The sequence below is a fragment of the Aythya fuligula genome, chromosome 1, assembly GCF_009819795.1.
Source record: "Aythya fuligula isolate bAytFul2 chromosome 1, bAytFul2.pri, whole genome shotgun sequence".
Taxonomy (NCBI): Eukaryota; Metazoa; Chordata; class Aves; order Anseriformes; family Anatidae; genus Aythya; species Aythya fuligula.
In genome coordinates, this window is record NC_045559.1 from 33924408 (window position 1) to 33943304 (window position 18897).

The 18897-nt window shown below is 35.9% G+C and overlaps 1 long non-coding RNA gene across 1 annotated transcript in view; it reads right to left on the bottom strand.

Moving 5' to 3' along the window:
* Positions 1-15817: 15817 nt before the first annotated feature.
* Positions 15818-18897, bottom strand: part of LOC116502137 — a 31206-nt gene continuing 28126 nt past the window's right edge. The window contains exons 2-3 of the long non-coding RNA XR_004254540.1: positions 16634-16747; positions 15818-15971 (exon numbers count right to left, since the gene is read on the bottom strand). This is a non-coding gene — a long non-coding RNA (uncharacterized LOC116502137). The remainder of the gene's footprint in view (positions 15972-16633; positions 16748-18897) is intronic.

Sequence of the window (18897 nt, forward strand, 5' to 3'; positions counted from 1 at the left end):
AGCCTCTGGGGATGCTTCCTGTAAGAATCTGATGACACATTTCTGTAGGGTATTTCTGTCGTCTGAGTTTTCCCTGATCTAAGAGTCAGGTCAATATCTGGAACAAGAACAGGTGTGTACAAAGTAGGTAAGTATAATCAAGACATGTAGTTCTATAAACATAGCTTTTGGGAGATTAATACTGATTTACTCCTGATTAATCCATGATTTACTGTCATTCCTGAGAACAGCTTCAAAAGTTCAGAGTAGCAGTCCTGATTTGCGTAATTTGCCTAAGCCTTGTCTGTTACTTAAAAGATGTAAGATGCTTGATGTGGTCATCTGGAAGAGACATTACCTCAGTAATGGATATTAGTGTCTGCAATTAATAGGACCTTAGGTGAACAATCATGTTTTCCCATTTGACACTGTCTCTGATAAAATTAAAAGCAAGGTTACACTATAGTGCTGAAAAAAAAACAAACAAGTAAACAAACAAACAAACAAAAAAAACCAACAACAACAGCACGGTATTCTTTGGCCCTGAGGCCAAGTGACAGCATACAGCTCATACATCCAACTAAACACTTTTACACTTTCTATGGAAGAACTGAGGCTACATTCGCACTGTCCTATTGGGAACAGTGTCTTAAATAGCAAAGCTGAAAATCTAAACCAGGACAACAGGTGTGCTATAAATTAGTAATACATCATGTCATTGCTAAGGGCAGTGCTTTGTTTTATTTTTTTTCCATTAGTGTAGCCTATGAGAACATTGACTCCACTGTCAGTGTATGATTATGTTATAGCTAACTTTGTGCTGTTCTGTCAGTGTACTTTTTTTTTTTTTTTTTTTTCCTTTTAATATGTTGTGGGCTTGACTGAGATCATCTCTATGTCAGCGTTTGTTTTTTTTTTTTCTGTTTTTTTTTTTTTTTTTTTTTTCATTTTCTACAAAGGCCATTAGATCATCTAGTCTGACCTCCTATAAATCGCATGATTTTATATTTCACCTGACTGTCCCTGTATCAAACTCCATTAGCTCTCATTTAGCTAAAGTAAACCTTTTCTCAAGGTATTCAGTCTTGAGCTGAAGATATGTAAAGATATTTCTTGCCTTGATATTTTCAGTTAGTGGAAAAACTGTTTTCCATGTTAAGAAATCATGCCTTCCTTCTTGTTTAAATATATCATCATTCATTTTCTAGCCAACAATACACTTTAGTCCACTATATTAAAGATTCCTTTAGCATAACGTAGTTTCTTTTTATTAATTAATTATGCATGGCAACTAAATAGTCATCTATCTAATAATAATGTATTTACATACACAAGTACACATATTGCACTATTGCATGTATTTCATAGAATCATAGAATATCTGAGTTGGAAGGGAGGAAGGGACCCACAAAGATCATTGAGTCCTACTCCTGGGTCCCCAAAGGACCACCCCCACCCCAAAAAATAATTAGACCATGAGTCTAAGAGTGTTGTCCAAACACTTCTTGATCTCCAGCAGGCTTGGTGTCATAATCACTGCCCTGGGGAGCCTGTTCCAGTGCCTGATCACCTTCTTGGTGAAGAAACTTTTCCTTATAACCAGTATGAACCTCCCCTGTAACAACTTCAAACCATTCCCTCAGGTCCTACCACTGGTCACCAGAGAAAAGAGCTCAGATTCTACCTCTCTGCTCTGCTTTGTGAGGAAGTTTTAGACTGTACTTGTATTTCTATATATGGTTTTAATAAACATAATACAAAGTATTATGTTTATTAAATACAGTGCATGCAACATCCTACTGTTGATCTAAGTATTATTGTGTTGCAGAGCTATTATGCTTCCCTGTATGCACATAGATCCCACAGAATTATTTTAGCACATTTTGCTGACAGTAAAACTGACTCCTACATTAGAACTTAGAGTGAGGTAGGCTTGTACTAACTTTTTCTCCTTATTATTTTGCATTTATATTTTTCTAAGCATATTTTGTGAGAATAGTCCTGTTGATAATAAAAAGTAACCAGATTATACAGGATGGTTATCATTTTCTCTTACTCATTTATCATCTAAGCATTCCTTCTCATCTGTGTACTTTATTGGCTGTGATTTCATGTTTGTCTCAGTGTTATTAATGCAGATGTTGAATTCAACTCCTAACATAGTTAATCCCTGAAGAACCTACATGGAAACCCTCATATAATGACGATTTACCACTGACCTTTCTCTTATGCTAGTTAATTCATTTATGCCTTATTAAGATTGCACAGTGTACGATTTTAAACAGAATGCCACAGTAGTTCAAAAAACATACAAAATTTTGTCACTTCTAGACTACTTTTATTAGTCACCTTTACTGAAAAAAAAAAAATAAAAGTAATCTCATCAAAGAATTAAATCAATTTTCTTTGATAGCATCTCTGCTCTTTAAAATCTGCTCATGAGCATTAATAAAATTCTTGTTTGACAGTCCTATACAAAATAAAAAATCCTGTCAGTTTTCCTATCATCTTCCCTTGGACCGATGCTAAAGAGGATAAGGCCTACCCCTGAACTACAACTACCTGAAAGGAAGGTGTGGGGAGCTGGGGGTCAGCCTCTTCTCAAAGGTAACTAGTGACAGGACTACAGGGAATGGCATCAGATTGCACCAGGGGAGGTTCAGGTTGGAAATTAGGGAAGGAAGGAACAGATTCAGTGGAGCTGGTAGTGGTTGAGGGGATGGGGAGCTCTAGAGCCTCTTGGCCAGGCTGGTAGGATTCTATCAATTTGGTATGTTGCTGACAGTTGAATTTTCTATAAGAGAAGACCACTTAGGTTGCTAGACTGGGACAGACAAAGGGCCCTTTCACAAAATTGAACTTTCCCTCTCACAAAATAGAACTTTTCTAGAAAAAAGAAACACTACTCCACTTAAATACATTCACTTGACAGAAAAATATTTTGGCTTTTCACTGGAAAGGATTTCTATTTCAGAGTCAGCCAATGTTCTATATAAAAACCAAATGTGAACGTGTAAATCTCCATGTGTTACTTTGAGGTAAGATTAGGTCTTATGAAAAAAAAAAAAAATTAAAGAATATTCCCCAAGCTTTGTTATCCCTTCTGCAGATCAGTTTTATTTCTGACTGGTATGAGCTGTAATTTTAATTTCAGCTTATACAGCTCCTCACTTAAGCTTTTACATTTTCCAGTACTTCAGGAACCTGACAACTGGAATACAACCTAAAATTTCAACAGAATTTTATGATTTATACTAAGATTTTTTTTTTCCTCTGAAATGATTTGTTGCTCAAAAATAATTTCTAATACCTAGGTGTCATGGTGGGGTAACAACAACAACAACAACAACAAATTTAAAATAAAATTACCTTTCTGAAACAAAGTAGGATACTGTAGGCCTTATTTCTGAATGGTATTACAGGAAAAAATGGAATGAAGAAATATTTTTTCTTCACCTTTAATGGGCCAAGTAATGGTAGGACACATGATGAAAATATGAATATTTTCCCAGAATACATTTCCCTCTGATTTACAATGATCTATTTTCCTTTAACAAACATTAGTTTGGCTTTACAGGGAAAATTCAAAGAATTGAGAATAAGGTTTAAGTTACTGATCAACAAATTTTATTTAGATTTAGCAATTTAGTTTCCAAGCCCCATTTATTGCAGTGCTAAAAAATTGGTTTAACAATTAAAAAAATCAACACGTAAGATAAATTTTCTCCTATATATTTTGTCCTTCAAAACATTGTGGTTAACAGCTCAAAGACAAAAACAGAACTGAAAGTGTTATAGAAATAATGTGACAGTAAATTTTAAATGATCTCTTGGTTCATATGAAAATAGGGCACTATACAAATATGTTATTGAAATTAATTTAAAACAGAGAAAAGCAGAACAGTATGTTATACAATAGCTAAAAACTTAATTTCAGAGTACCCATGGAAGTAGTTACATTCTCTGTCTAGAAGGTCACAAATGTCTCGATGCATTACATTTGCTATCATTTGCGTATATATCTTCTCAGCCTAAAGTCGATATGACTTCAATAGCATGTCAGAGCTGGTTTTAATTCTCTTCACAGATAACATCAGACGCTAATGATGATTTGTCCCTGATCCTGTGAATGGTTAGCTACATAACAATGAATAACATAAGCAGAGGAAAATGAATGATGGTATTTCCATTAGGACATGAATAAATCTCGTCTTCCACATTTAGGCACTTGACTGTATTAAGACGTAATGTTTTGAACTTGTGTGTTCTTTGCTGTGTGAGAGTCAAGAGTATCAGACTTTGCTGGCAGCTCTGGTACCTATCTTCTCGTAAACTTTACAGAACTTAATATCTATGTTTTCAGACAACAGAATTCCTAGAAGAATTTCTAACCAGTTCTGCCACTGAAAGGACTTCAGCTGCTTCTTACACAGTCCAACAGTTCCAGTTTTCATTTGAAGTGTCCAAGAAATAAGATTAACAACGTAAAATATTCCTTTCCCTGGTAGCTGCCATACTTCGGTATTCATGGTACCCTAGACCCTTAATAGAGGAATAAAGATGAGCATGTATGATATGTATGATGAGCACTGACAGGACGTTTTTTTTTTTTTTTTTAATTTTGTATTTTTTTTTTACTCTCAGCTCTGAAGAGAAAAATATCACAACAAGGAGAAAACAGACAACATTCCTGTTGGACCAAGTGTTCAGTGAGTTTTGTGGTGTTCCTGACACTCCTACAGTGCAAATGACAGGCAGCCAGGGCAGAAATTCAGCTTGCCTTGTAGACTGTCTAGATCTGCTTGAGTACTTGATCTGTGCAAAGAGAATATTAATCTATTTAAAATATAAATGACCATTTTTTTTTCCCGCAAAGAATCATCAGGCAATTTAAAGAAATAAAGAAGACAATGCTTCAAGCAAGCCACAATGGTAATGGGAAACAAGAAAAGAACCGATGTAAGGCTCTCAGAGATGCTGATGCACTACATACAGCCACCTCTAGGATGCAAAGACACCTCTTTACGCTGATAGTATGGAAAGCAAGCAGGCAGCTCTCCGGTGGTAACCAGACTCTCACACTGAGATCACTGAGATTCAGCTTTCAATTAAGCTCTCCCTTCTGCATGCTGATACCAGTGAGGATTTTGTTTTTGTTTTTATCTGTGCAGTGCATAAAGGATCTTTGTAACTTTTCAAGATTTATCTAAATGGAATTATAGTTATATACACCCTGTCCTTACCTAACGTAAGAGAAATCCTCAAACAATATACATAGTTTCCATCAGACTAGTAAATATTTTTCAACTTAAACAAATAGCCCTCTCCCTTTTTGGTGGGTCTGCAATAAAAATATGTCCTAAATTCATAGAATAATACTCTACAGTAACATATTTAATCTTTGCTTCTAAAGGATGTGCATCTTTGTTTCCTTTCACATAAGTTGTAATGTTGATAAGCATGCAAAATCCATATACAAAATAAAAATGTTTTCTCTCTTTGTGTCTCTCTTGGTGACATTTTTTTGTTTTGTTTTGTGCTTTCAGCTTTAGGTGCATTAGTGCTGCCCACTAGTGGACGCCTGAAATCTCTGTCAGCAAATTCCTGGGCAGGTGTTGGTTATTAATCACACTTATTTGGTCGGCTGATTTTAAGTAAATATAAGTAAATATAAATATATTAAGTAAATATATTAAGTAAATATAATGTTTTTGGATTATTAAGTAAATATATTAAGTAAATATAATGTTTTTGGATTTTAAATTAGCTCATTATTGTATTCAATTGTTTTCCCTTTAAATTATTTTCATTTTCATAGTGAAGAAAAAAAAAAAAAAAAAAAGAGAAAGAGAACTCTACTGTGCTAGCTCCAGAGTTAAATGCTACATGTGTGTATACATTTCCAGAAACTCTCAAAGTAGACTTGGTTATAAGAACTTCCCTGACAGAAGAAGCTGACTTGAGGAATATGTACTCTGTAAAAATAAGAACTCACCCACTTAAGATACAATATTACTTTACTTTCTGGAGTGCAGAGAAATTACACATAGGAATAAATTAGAGGAGAAAATTCTGAAAGACTCATTTTAATCTATTGCAACATGGATCAAACATTAAGCATACCAGTAATGACACAGAATTCTTGCATACTTATATATAGATATGTGCTAAATTGAGCCCTTAACTTTACAATTCTTATGTTTATTTAGATCAGCTTTTTTACAGCTCTCATTCCTTATCATTTTGGTACAGAATACAGCTTTTTGTTTTCATCTCACACTTTAAAGTAGGAATAGTGAAGTCTTCCAAAATATCTATCATTGAAGTGGTAAGTTATATTTCTCCTACTGAAACTGGGTATAGAGAAAACCATTTGGTCAGGATAGGATACACAACTGTACAACTACAAGTATGTTTTTTGTTTGTTTGTTTGTTTTAGAATCAGTTTCTTCAAATTGTTTTGATAGAAGTATAGACCCTTTGGCAATACAGTGTTGTCATATTTCATAAACACTTCTGAGTTTTAGCTTAGTCTATATGAAATTTGCTTTCTTTGGCAATGTAATGTCTTACTGACATGAAGATGAGCATGTCAAACATACTGACATGAAGGTGAGCTTTCAGGTCACCAAGTCCTGTTCCTCTCCATGATGTACATGCGGAATTCCTGTTGATATCATTGAGAGGAGCTCGAGTTTCTCTAGGCTTGGCAAATGTCTTCTATTATGTCTTTCCAGCCTTTCATATTTATTAAGAACCACTGCTTCTAAAAAGGCAAATAAAAATTATTATAAAATAGGAGTCTCAAGGCATATGATGTTAATTTAATAAAGACCATACAATATATTAGAGATGTTCCTTTGGGAAGTGTCATAAATAGCTCCACCAGCCTCAACAATGCAATCCTTAGCAAACTCTAAGAGGTTTCTTGCAGGGATACTATTTTGTGACTCAGAAAGGATTTAGTGTATCAAGATATATCACCTAAATTAGGCAGCATATTAAAAAGTAATGTTAGGACAATTTCATGTAATTATACTTTTAACTGGGGGACTGATCATTTCTTGTTTGCATGATGCTGTTGCCTGTGCAACTTATTTCCAACTGGCAGGGAAATCAATTAGCCACTGAATAATTATCCCCTATGAACAAGCAACAAAAACTGTGGTAACTTGAGTAGTATGGACAAAGTGGCCCAGCATTAACTGCTGTGATGAAGAGACACATTCTTGGCTTCCTCAGCACTTGCAATACGTCTCTTTCCCCTGTACTGACCATCTCCATTTCATCCTTCCATCTGCCACACTGCCTGGTTACAGCATGAGCAACATGTACACCTTTTTCAAGCCTTCCTCTGGAACATCTACTACAAAATGGCTACTACTATGCTTCCCTGTGTGTTTCTTCCGACAAAGATGCGATGGAAGACTGACACCTCAAATGGTAATCAGCCTGTGTTTGTTACTACTTTGGATGGGAGTGTAGGAATTGGAAAGGTGATGTGGGGTGGTAACCATCTCCTGATGCGGGGAGCCAGTCTGCAGCAGCCTCTGGCAACTTCAAGGAACATCAAGGAACATCTCTTTTTGGATAATGCAGGTGGCATTGTCCAGCTTTGCTGTTTGAAAATATTCTTTGTCTTCTTCATAATAATCTTTAAGGCAAGACTTTTTTTGTCAATATGCTTTTTACATGATGTATAGCATACTGAGACATTTTCAGAAATAATCATAGAGGATCAGTTCTGAAAAACTTCTCAAAGGGTGCTTCAAATGCATAGCCTAAGTAGATGTAAAAATGAAGTAGAATTTTGTATGACAGATTCTCAACCTTCATTGCTCCTTCCATGAGTTATTTCATTCATACATTTGAGAAAATGAGTCTGTGTGTAGAGTTTAATTCTATAAAATAAACCAAGGCCAGCCAAAAAGCACTGGATGACAAGCTCAGGTTGCTTAACAGAAAGTCACATTTTTTGGCAATATTTTGCCCTCCAAGGGAAAAAAAGGGATTTTGCTGAAACATCATTTAAGACCCCACTCATGGGAGTGGAGAGAGGAAGACTTCATCAGGCTAAATTATATATGACATTGTGTAATTAAATATTTGTAAGCTAGACCTACTGAAATCACATCATTCCCATCTACTGGGCTAGCCAAAAGTTTACAGAGAGCACGGACAGACAGGTTACATTACAACATTCCAAACAGTATTATACAATGCAAAGTAGTGCAAAAAGTTTGAGCAGAAGTCAAAAGAGCAGCAAAACAAATAAAGTATATCCTGTCTGTTCATGTTCATATTGCTTGTGATATTAATAATGATAAGCTAAATGTTAGTGTATTTCTATTTTGAGGAAAAACATCATAAAACATGTTAAGCTGACACAAATTTATATTTATCTATTTAATTATCTCAGAAGAGTTTTTGTTTGTTTGTTAATTTGTTTTCTTAACTGTTGCAGTGAAGAGTGTACTAAGCAGTATGGGGTAGGTTGTGCCTGCTTAATTTTATGGATTGCAGTAAGCAAGGCTTAGTTTACTTGCTGAACTCAATATTGTAATAAAATTTTCACTATTTGTTTGATGACAAGGGATGGCACTTTATTACCTTGTGTAGATTGCTGACTAGGATTCTTCAATATTTCAGTAAAACCTTTTGGCAAAGATATGGTTTCCTCCAGGGAGATGCTTAAATGAACACAAGACCTTACTGAAGTCACAAATGTATTTAAATGGAAACTTCTGAGCATTTCCTTCAGACATGATGCCTATTAAGAGCAAGAGAACCTGTTCAGTTTTGCTTTGCACTTCTGAAATGATCTGTAAAACTGTAGTGCAAAAATTCTCCGTATCTAAGTAACTGCAAAGCAAGAGATACCTACTTTCAAATTTGCCTTCTGTTTTCTATTTCCCTCCTGCTTCCCTTGTATGCACAGGAATTGATTAGGATTGGATAAGTTACCCTGTGTGAAAATTGATTTGAAATTGGTGAGTGAGATGCTGAAAAGCTTAGAATAGAATTCATAGAATTGAATGAAACAGGAACTTCCAGAGCATAAATCCTCAAACTTTTTAGACAAAAATCAGATGAATCACACACTCAAGATTCTTACTTCTCTTCATGCAGTGGGCAGGGAGAGCACAACGACTAAAATAAATATACACCTCTAACTTTTAGATACTTAATTTGGGATTAGTATACTCCACTGTTTGACCCAACATATTGTTATGATGTATTTTAGACCTTTCATAAGCAGGTGGCATTTTTTTTCTTGTTTACTGGAATGGTCCCGTCTCATGCCATATTCTTTTATTTGTGCTTTGATCTGCAAAAATTCAGGTAATAGTTGCCTTCAGTGAAAATCCAACATAGTTGCTTGCTCTGATCAAGTCTTTGACTTCACAGCTCTGGAAACAAGACAAGCTGAAGAAGTATGTGTCTTATTTTCCCATTCTATTCTGGGAAATCTGCAAGGATCAAGCCATATGTCTTGAACTAAACCCAAAGCATAAACTGAAATGCATTATGCTCATTTGCTCTGTTTTGGCAAGATTGAGTTTACTTCTGGTATCAGTTTGGCAATCCTATACCAGTCTGGTAATCCAATCTGTACAGCACAGACAAGCCTCCCAATTTCTCTCTTTGATCTAAATTAAAACGTGTTCTCATGCCCTTTCAGTGTTATAATAGCTTTGGTGATATGCACAAGGATTAGAGCAGCCACTCCTTCCTGATCATACCTGTCTTGGTGAAAACCTGGAGATACTTTGCGGGCTATGGATCGTGGTGTCTGCTCTTCCTCCCCACCTCACAACACCCATCACCTGTATAGTTTTGGAACTGGTCAAGTCAGTGCTTTGCCATCTTGAAACATTTCTCCTTGCTGCTTACTCTCACTTCCCCAGTGAGACTATGGGTAGAAATGGATAATGCCCAGATTTTGTTACAGGACTGTTGATTTGGATGTATTTTAATGTCTGCAACTAACTACACCCAAGAAATCTGTAATCTTTTTGTATTCTGGCAGATTAGATTACAGTCTGCTGCTAGCTGGCAAGAGTGGAGTGCAGTTCTTTCCTTAAATACTCCATCCAGGAGAAACTTTTGGGTAACTCTGTTTAACTGATTTTTTTTTTTTCTTTTCTCTCTGAACTGCTTCAAATCAATTATTTTGATTTATCTTTGTTTTTGTTTAAATTGAAGTTGGTCATAGAACAAGACATGTGTTGACAGCTTCTTCCAGTGACCCCAGAACTACAACTCGTTTGTCAGTAAGTGGTTTGGAAAAATCAAAGACAAAAATGTTGGTGTTTTGGACTCAGCTTTGCTCTCTCTATCTCCCTCTCTGTCTCTCCCTGTTTGTGTGTCTATGTGTATATATGTATGTGTTACATGTTCTGTTAGGCAGAGAACAAAAAAGATTATTTCAATGATTTCAGCATCTCCATACTTAAGAGTTCAAAGGAAATGATACCAAGTGATTGGTACTATAAAAGCCTAAAATTGTCTACTGTGCTGAAAACTTTATGACATCTCAGTGAATGCAGGCCGCTATGGAGATTATGCTAGGCGAAAGGAGGTTTTCTGTGTGTATGTGTGACTGGCATAGGTTTGGAGATAAATTTCTGTATACAGAAATAAAGTGGTGTGAAATCAGCTGTGCTACAACGAGGAGAGAGAGGTAAAATTCTCAGAGACCTTTGTTACTGCTTCACCCAATGTTCAGGAAGAAATGAATGAGGAAGAAACGAACAAAGTCATCTTTTCTATGTGTGTTTTAAGGGCAGTGAAAGGAATGCAGATCAGGACACCATTTCTGCAGGGAATGCCACCACAGTCAAACTGGATAAAATCATTTATGGAATTGCTAGTAACCCTGTGTGATTAGGATTTGCCCTTCTCTTTTTCTTTCATTTGTGTTTTGTTGTTGTTGTTCTTCTTCTCCTCCTCCTTCTTCTTCCTTTTCTTCTCCTTCTCCCTCTCATTCTCCTTCTCTGTATTTTTTTTTTTTTTTTTTTATTTTCAATTTATCTTTCCCCACTTATAGTTAGACCAAAGCCAAAACAGTAAGGGTACCTGTACCAGGAAAACACAGTGTGTATACTGACAAAAAATTTGAACATCCCCCCTTCAGATACGGTGATTTATTAGAGCTGAAACTAAAACAATGTAGCTGCAGTTTTTTTAGCTTTTTATTATTGGATACTTTTACTGAATCTCTTTTTTCTTATTTACCTTGATACTTCAATAAACTTCTCAAAAAGCAATTAAACCACATAGAGTAGAAAGTCTTGGAGCTCCAAACCTATCCATGAAGTTATTCTCTTTCCCATCCTTAATATGATGATGCTTTTAGGAGGCAATAACATAAGAAAATTTATTATAGGCAGGATAAAATATAGGATAACATATGGTAGTTAATATTCTGGGTTTTAAATTTTGGCCTGATTGAAAGATAGGTGCTGCTAGAAATATTAATATCTACTGATAAATCAGATGCTGTCGATATATATATATGTGTGTGTGTGTGTGTGTGTGAATGTATAATTAGTTATCTCCTAATTGTCATACCTAGCATTATTTTCTACTTTGAGGAGCTATACTCAGATAGGAACACAGCCCAGGTTTTCTCCAACTAGGTGTGCTGTGAAGGAGGACATGATTTCAGGCACTGTGATTTTCAGTCCTAGCACATTTTAGGTAACAATGGAATTCCAGAGAATTCTCAAGTTGCTTATGTCATAGGAAACTCAGTCACTCCCTAAATTCACTTAAATTCTCCTAAGTCTAAACACTCCAACTTTGCTGTCTCAATCTGGATGTGTCATCTGATTCTCTTGGTTTAAGTATTGTTCTTCCTGCTATGTGCATGGCCATCATGGCAAGGAAATCAGGGAATGCACAAAGTCGTGGCTAGGTTTCCAAAGTCTGTCCAGATTGAAATTATTCATATCTGTTGATATCACACATATGATTATTTATTTGACACATGCCTAGAAGCTCCAATTGTATTTGCCGGAATTATTTCAATGGTGTTGTTCTGAGCTCAAGAAGGTTAAAGTAATGCTTATACCAAGGTGTCCTGAGTCTTTCTACTCATTTTTCTTCAGCATTTTTTTAAACCCAAACAGAAATTATATGATTTCCTTCTAGAGTAATTTGATGTCAGTACTTACCCACAGACTGTTGAGATGTTAAAGCCTGCTACCTCTTTTTTGAAATGTTGCTTTTTTTGCTGTTGATCATTAAAATACTTTATAGTCATATGCATCTTTGGCCTTTCTTTGTAAGTTACTCACCTGAAAAATCAAGATGTAAAGTAGGAAAAATAAAACAAAATATTCCTTCAACTGCCAATGCTCTCAGCTGGCAGGAAAGAATTATTTACTACTTATGTAAAATGCTTGTGATCATAAAAGTGACTTTTTGGAAATAAAATTTGATCTATTAGAAAAACAAACTTACAGATTTGTTTGCACACCATTTATAATGTTACATTATTTGGAGTACTTCACAACTGATTTTAAAATAGAAATACGTTTGACTACCATGACTGAAATATAAATTTGCAATAGTCTTAAGATTGCTGGAAAATACCTTTTGACTACAATTTTAGACTTCCACTTTGTCTAAACAGCACCGACAGATTTAAGACCTACTACTCCATTCCAATGGATCCCTTACTCAGCTCACAATGTTTAGTATAGTTATCCTTACAAAATTAGCCAGTTAAGTTGTGATGTTTTTCGGTAAAAATGGTCATACCATAACTTGCAGACTGTTATATGAGGTAGGAATAAACAAAAACCACTACTCATTTCACTTAAATTCAGACTCCCAAACAGTACCTATTCATTCAAATTAGTAGCTTGAGTTTCATTAATAGCAAATACAACTCTATAAATATATAAATAGCACTTCTAGGTACCTTACAAGAAATGTGTTCAAGAGCTTTATTTTGCTGAATACTCCAGGCTGTCTTTCCTCCTTTTGCTAATGCAGGTTGTATAACTCTACAGTAAACCATTTCATGGAAGAAATGTGGCTAGAGAATATACTTCAGGGGATTTCGTGTGTTGTAAGAATGAGAGATTTCTTCCAGTGATGATACTGCAGCACCTGCTGAAAAGCCATTGATACAGAAGCTTCAGAAGCCAAATTTGGAACTGGGAAACTTTTAAACAACAAAATCTAAGTGAGATAAATCCTTTCTAAAACCACAAGGCCTCAAATCATGCAAAAAAGTCTGTGAAGAATCTGAGACAAAAAGTCAAATATCTCTGACCCTTGGCTAACTTTTTAAAATCTAAATAAATAGTCTCCAGTCTATAGGGCTGCACATTTTACTGTTGAACACATTTTACTTTTTCCTTTTGTCTTTCTGTCTTAGAAAAACTAGAGATTTTCAATCATTTTTAGTGAAAAAAATAAAACTGAAGTACTACAGTAAGAATCATTGTCAAGAATTCTGAGCAAAAGACAATTTCATATTATGATTTGTGTAAAAAATAACACTTTCTGTGACAATTGGCATGCACATTCAAGCTATAATTACATAGTCACTCAGATGCAGCATAAGTTTCTTATCCCACCTGCTGCCATTTTATTCCACTTGTCTATCAGAGATCTTCCCCTTCTACTGTTTTTTGTGTGGATAGGTAAAGAGCTGGATCTAGAACAAAAATAACCATTAAAAATATGTTTTCTTTTGATCTGGATCAGTACATCAGCTCGTTGTTCTGGGGTTTATGCTGGCTAAGAGAAGATAGAACCAGAGTAGTTGAGGGCATGGTCAGAATGACCTTTACAGTTTGAGCTCTCTGCCAACCTGCTTTCCAGATGATCATACCCCAGCTTGCGCTGGTGCCTGCGGTTATTTCTGCAGAGGTACAGAACTTGCTAGTTTCCCTTGTCCTGTTTGCCCAGTTCTCCAGCTTTTCCATCTCCCTCTGGATGGCAGCACACACATACGGTGTGTCTGTCACTCCTTAGTTTCACATCATCTGCAAACTTGCTGAGAGTGTGTTCTCTTTCCCATCATCCAGCTCACTAATGAAGAGGTTAAACAGTACCAACACCATTCTCAACCCTTGCTGTACACCATTAGGGACTTGTCTCCAACTGCACTTTGTGCAGTGCTCACAACCATTTTTAACCCATTTGTTAAGCTGGTTTTCAATCCACCTTGCTGTCCACTTATCTAACCTGTATCAGAACCTTTATGAGATGCTCAGGACTTTTTTCCAATATGTGCTGGATGCCCTGGAGTTCTTTCAGTACACTTAGCGATTCCTAGCAATAAGCTCAATATTTTTTCTAATTTTTTTTCTTTTCTTTTGGGTGGAGAGATTTATTTTACATTAAACTTTTTATTTTTATTTTTTATTTCCTGATTTTGGTCCTGTTTCTTGTGCCCTTCCCTTCTTGCGTGCCTCCTCTCCTCCTCCCCTGCCAAGTGGAGCCACACCAGGCTGGTAATATAAATTCAGAAGGCAACAATTTTCTAATGGTCTATTTTCTTCTATTTCTTTACAGTGCACATGGCATCTGATTCATTTCCTGTTGATGACATTCAAGATGTGTCTCCTGACCTGAGGGGGAGTGAGATTAGTCTTTGATGACGTATGCACATATTCCACTACAGCCACATGCTCCTCTGTTTCTAGAGACCAAGTATAATATTAAAGCAAAGCAATACAAACAATCCTTGTCCTATATTATCCCTTGCCAATCTATCTTAGGACAGAAAAAGTATTTTTAAGAAAGCACATCAAACAAAGTAATTTGTGACTTTTTTTTTTTTTTTTTTTTTTTCTTAGACAATGCAGGCTGCATTACAAACAGTAATAGATTGTATCAGCTTGGGCTTTGCTCATGGTAGATGGATCACAAAATGTTGACAGTAGGAACCTGGCTCTTTTTCTCAAAGCTGTTCCTGCTTACTAGATTTATAAACAACTGAATCCAGATGGATTTGTATCCTAGCTTTCAAGACAAAGCTAACCCTAATGCTATTTCACTTGGCTATCATGAAAGAAACAATAAACTGAGATGACTCATACGGTTACCAGAGGAGAAAGTTGTGCTTTACTGTCTTGTCTACCAATATATATCATTGTCTGCACAATATAACTGATGGAATATACATCTCAGTCTCAGCTTAAGTTTCAGAAACTGTAAAGCTACCAGTAATACAAACAGGAGTTGAATTTAGCTGCAATGTGACTTTTTCTTTTCACCAAGGAACTGACAATGATCAATATTTGAGGTGAAGATTTTGGGACCATTGAGCAAGGCAGGCTAAACAGAAAATACTTGCTTCAAGAGAAAACCTAAGCCAAACAAGACTTAACAAATCAGCCACTCCCTGTTTCATTGGCATCTCTGAATCAGTATTTGCAGAACAGTTAGCTATCTTATTGCACGAATAGCATTTTCTCCAGTAAGAAGAGACATATAAGTGAGAGTAAATGTTGTTTACAGATCACTTACTATGAGTCAGTTGAGCACACATGTGGGCTGCGTTACTCACATAATTGTTAATTGAGTATTAGGTATGTAAACCCATTTTTCCCACTATATTTTGCTTTGTTTCATTTGAATCCATTTGCAATTCTATTTCTTAAATGTAAATAGTTAGATTGATGCCAATTCTATAATCATTGTTTTAAGATTAAAAATGCATGATAAATTTCACTTAAAATATCATGGTCTAAACTCTATCGATTTTTAGCCATAGAACCCAGTAAAAATGCATAATGAAAATTAAAAACAAACAAACAAACAAATCAATCAATCAATCAAACAAACAAACAAAATCAGATGTAAGAGGCAGAAGACTTATCGCATATTCCCATTCTGGAGGTGTGGGAATCTTTGGACTCATTTCTTGCTGGGTGGAGAGTTGGGCTATGCTGCTGAAGTTTTGTTCAGTGCAGCCAGGCAGGGGAGAAGGCACATGCTGCTTCCAAGAACTGCAGTGAAACAAGCTGTGAAGAAAGGCATCAGCTCTTGTGCTGAATAAATACTTCAGTGCCACTAAATTCAACCTCTGTCTTGAACCTGGAGTTTCATGCAAACAATTTCTGTTGGTTTAATTGGGGATCACCCTATTTCAATCCCTATTAGTAATTATCTTTCAGGGTGAGATGAAACATATTTCACTGCTGTATTACCATATTGAAGTGTTTAGTAGGGTTTAGTCTTACCTTTATGTAGTATATTATTTTTCCAGGAGCACAGAGGCATGTTTTAGCACATGTAATAGAAATCTTAATGTTCGGATTAACCTGTGCAATTATTTGTTTGGCCTCACTAGAACTAGGCTGCAGAACTAAGCATCTCAGAAAGTATAACTCCAAATCAGATGACCAGAGGTACTTGACTTTCTGACCTTTGAATAGGTGTCCACAAGCTTAACTACCGCATACCCTTATTTAACTCAGAACTGTGCAAACCAAGAATTAAAGACAGGTTGCAATACACGGCTTTGTTACAAACAGAAGTAGAGATAGCTACAGGAGGGAAATACATCAGGGAATGTAAAAACAGGACAAGGTGAAACAGGAAAGATAAAATATTCTCTAGAAACAAATGAAATGAAACAATTTTCTAAGTGAGTTTTCATTTATGAAAAAATCCTAATTTATACCTGTATGCATTTAGATTTCATTGTTCTTCTGCAGATTGTTCTGTATGTTCACAAAAGTCATTCAGATGAATAATTGTTAGCACAAAAGGAGTAGCCGTGGGTTGTTGGTGTCATCTATTATAAATTAAAATAGAAATGAAATTGGTTATTTGTCGACTCACATTTTCTCCCCAGGTGCACATCATAACAGCACCTGTTCCTCATACAGTCTTCCTACTTGTAAAGAATACACAGAGAAAAAAAACACTAAAGTCTTGTCTTTTTTTTTTTTTTTTTTTTAAAAAAAAAGGTCTGTCTAGCACTCCAACCAAGCACAGCTGACATTTCCACACTTTGATAAACCTTTGCTCATATTTGCGCAGTGTCTTTATGTCACTACTGATACCCTCATTGTGTCACCTAAATGATGAATTATTTGCATGTTTTAAAAAGGAAGATAGCTTAACGTGTGAAAATAAAATACTTCAAAATCTTCAGATCTGAGGCAATGAAATGTATAGCATTAAATCTGCTGGCAGAAAAAAATAGCATAGGGCCACATGAGAGTTCCAAAAACAGAATGTAGAGACCTTTGCTCATATATAAAACACCTGTCTTTTGTATGCAATCATGAGCTTTTGTTCATCATTGAACAAATGAAAATTCACTCCCTCAAGCTCATCACAGATATTTAACATGCTGGAGATGCTCTCTGCACCAGGAATCTACCTGTACAGGAATTTCTGGTAACATAGCCACAGACCAGTTTTCCAGATTCTCTGTTTCCTAGTGAGGACTTTTCTTTTTTTTTTTTTTTTGTATGGACAGTTATTTATATGGTATTTATTTATGTGGACATCCAACAGAGTTACCCTCATGTCAGCTGAGAGCACAGACAGTCAGCTTTCCCAGAAACATAAGTAAAATTTTGCAAAAATATAAGATACTTCTTGCTATGTCAACTTAAATAGTTATTCTTTGTACATAATTTTGAAATTAAACAGTTCTTTATAAATATTCAGTATTAACAGCATAAATAGTGGCTTGACATGTTGCTCAGAGCTGAGAGAGTATGTAATTTATGTAAGGCGTTTCATGCAAATTTACATCAGAGACTCTAGAACGCATATTTTTTTTTTCTTCCAGATTATTATTCAATTATAATGGCAATATTATTGTGAAGTTTACTATTGCTTACAATTCACATTTTTTATGAATTACTACTTTTGTGCCTGCAGGAACTCAGTAAGTCATATAAATGCTGGAGGTTACAAACCACGACAGAGAAATATTGCACAGAGACATCATCATTCACAGATGACACAAGCCTTGGCCTCCAAATGAAATAGAGGCTTGCTGCAAACTGGCAAAGAGCATCAGCCAAAGGCTGGCTGGTTCAAACCTTTTTGTCACCTCCCATTTGTCAGCTGGTGTTCGTACCCTTACATCAGTATCACTGATGCAAAGCTTGTTTTGCTGTTTCTTCTGATAGCTACAGTCAACTTGTGTTCTCTGCATTGTTAATAATTAGGCAGTCTAGATAGGAAGAAAAAAAATTGTTTTGCCTGCATCTGGAAATCTTGAAATGGCCAATGAATTAATGCCATAACAAAGAGAATTTAGTATCCAGGTTAATCCCACATTTTAATTAGCTCTGGCAATGTCCACCATGGCCACTCCCCAGTAAAATGTAACATGTAATGATTGCAGAGGAACAAGACAGTAGGTAAAATTTTCAGGCAGTAATCACAGAGAGCGATGCCAAGAACCAGCAGCATTCACATTTTTAAACCTTTCATAGAACAGCAATTGCAGCTGATGCTTGTTAACACACTGCTGCATCTTAACATGTATGCATCTCCAGTGCTGGGACAGGCTGCCTGTCTCCTTCTGGACAAGATCCAGATGAAAGCACCCATTGCTGCTGAGCTATATATGAACTATAAGACAGCACAATATCTCTGCCAGTGTACTTTACGCAGGGCCTAAGCAGTACAGAAGGGCAGTATGAATGGACAAAACCTCCCACGTCTCCTGGTGCATATTCTTATTGCCCCATACAACAGTTTCAAGTTGCAGCGCTACAATGTGAAAGTAAACAGATATTGCAGGTGGTCTTGGGAGTGTCTGTGCTCCCTGTGCCTCTGGACCATTCAGTCCTTCATTTCCAGTCAAAGACACTGTAACACACTTGATTTGAATAGCCAGCTTGCAATAAATTGTCCGTAGGTCTGTGAGAAGGAAGTATCTATCTGTTAACTTTTATTCTCTCAGTGCAATACAGA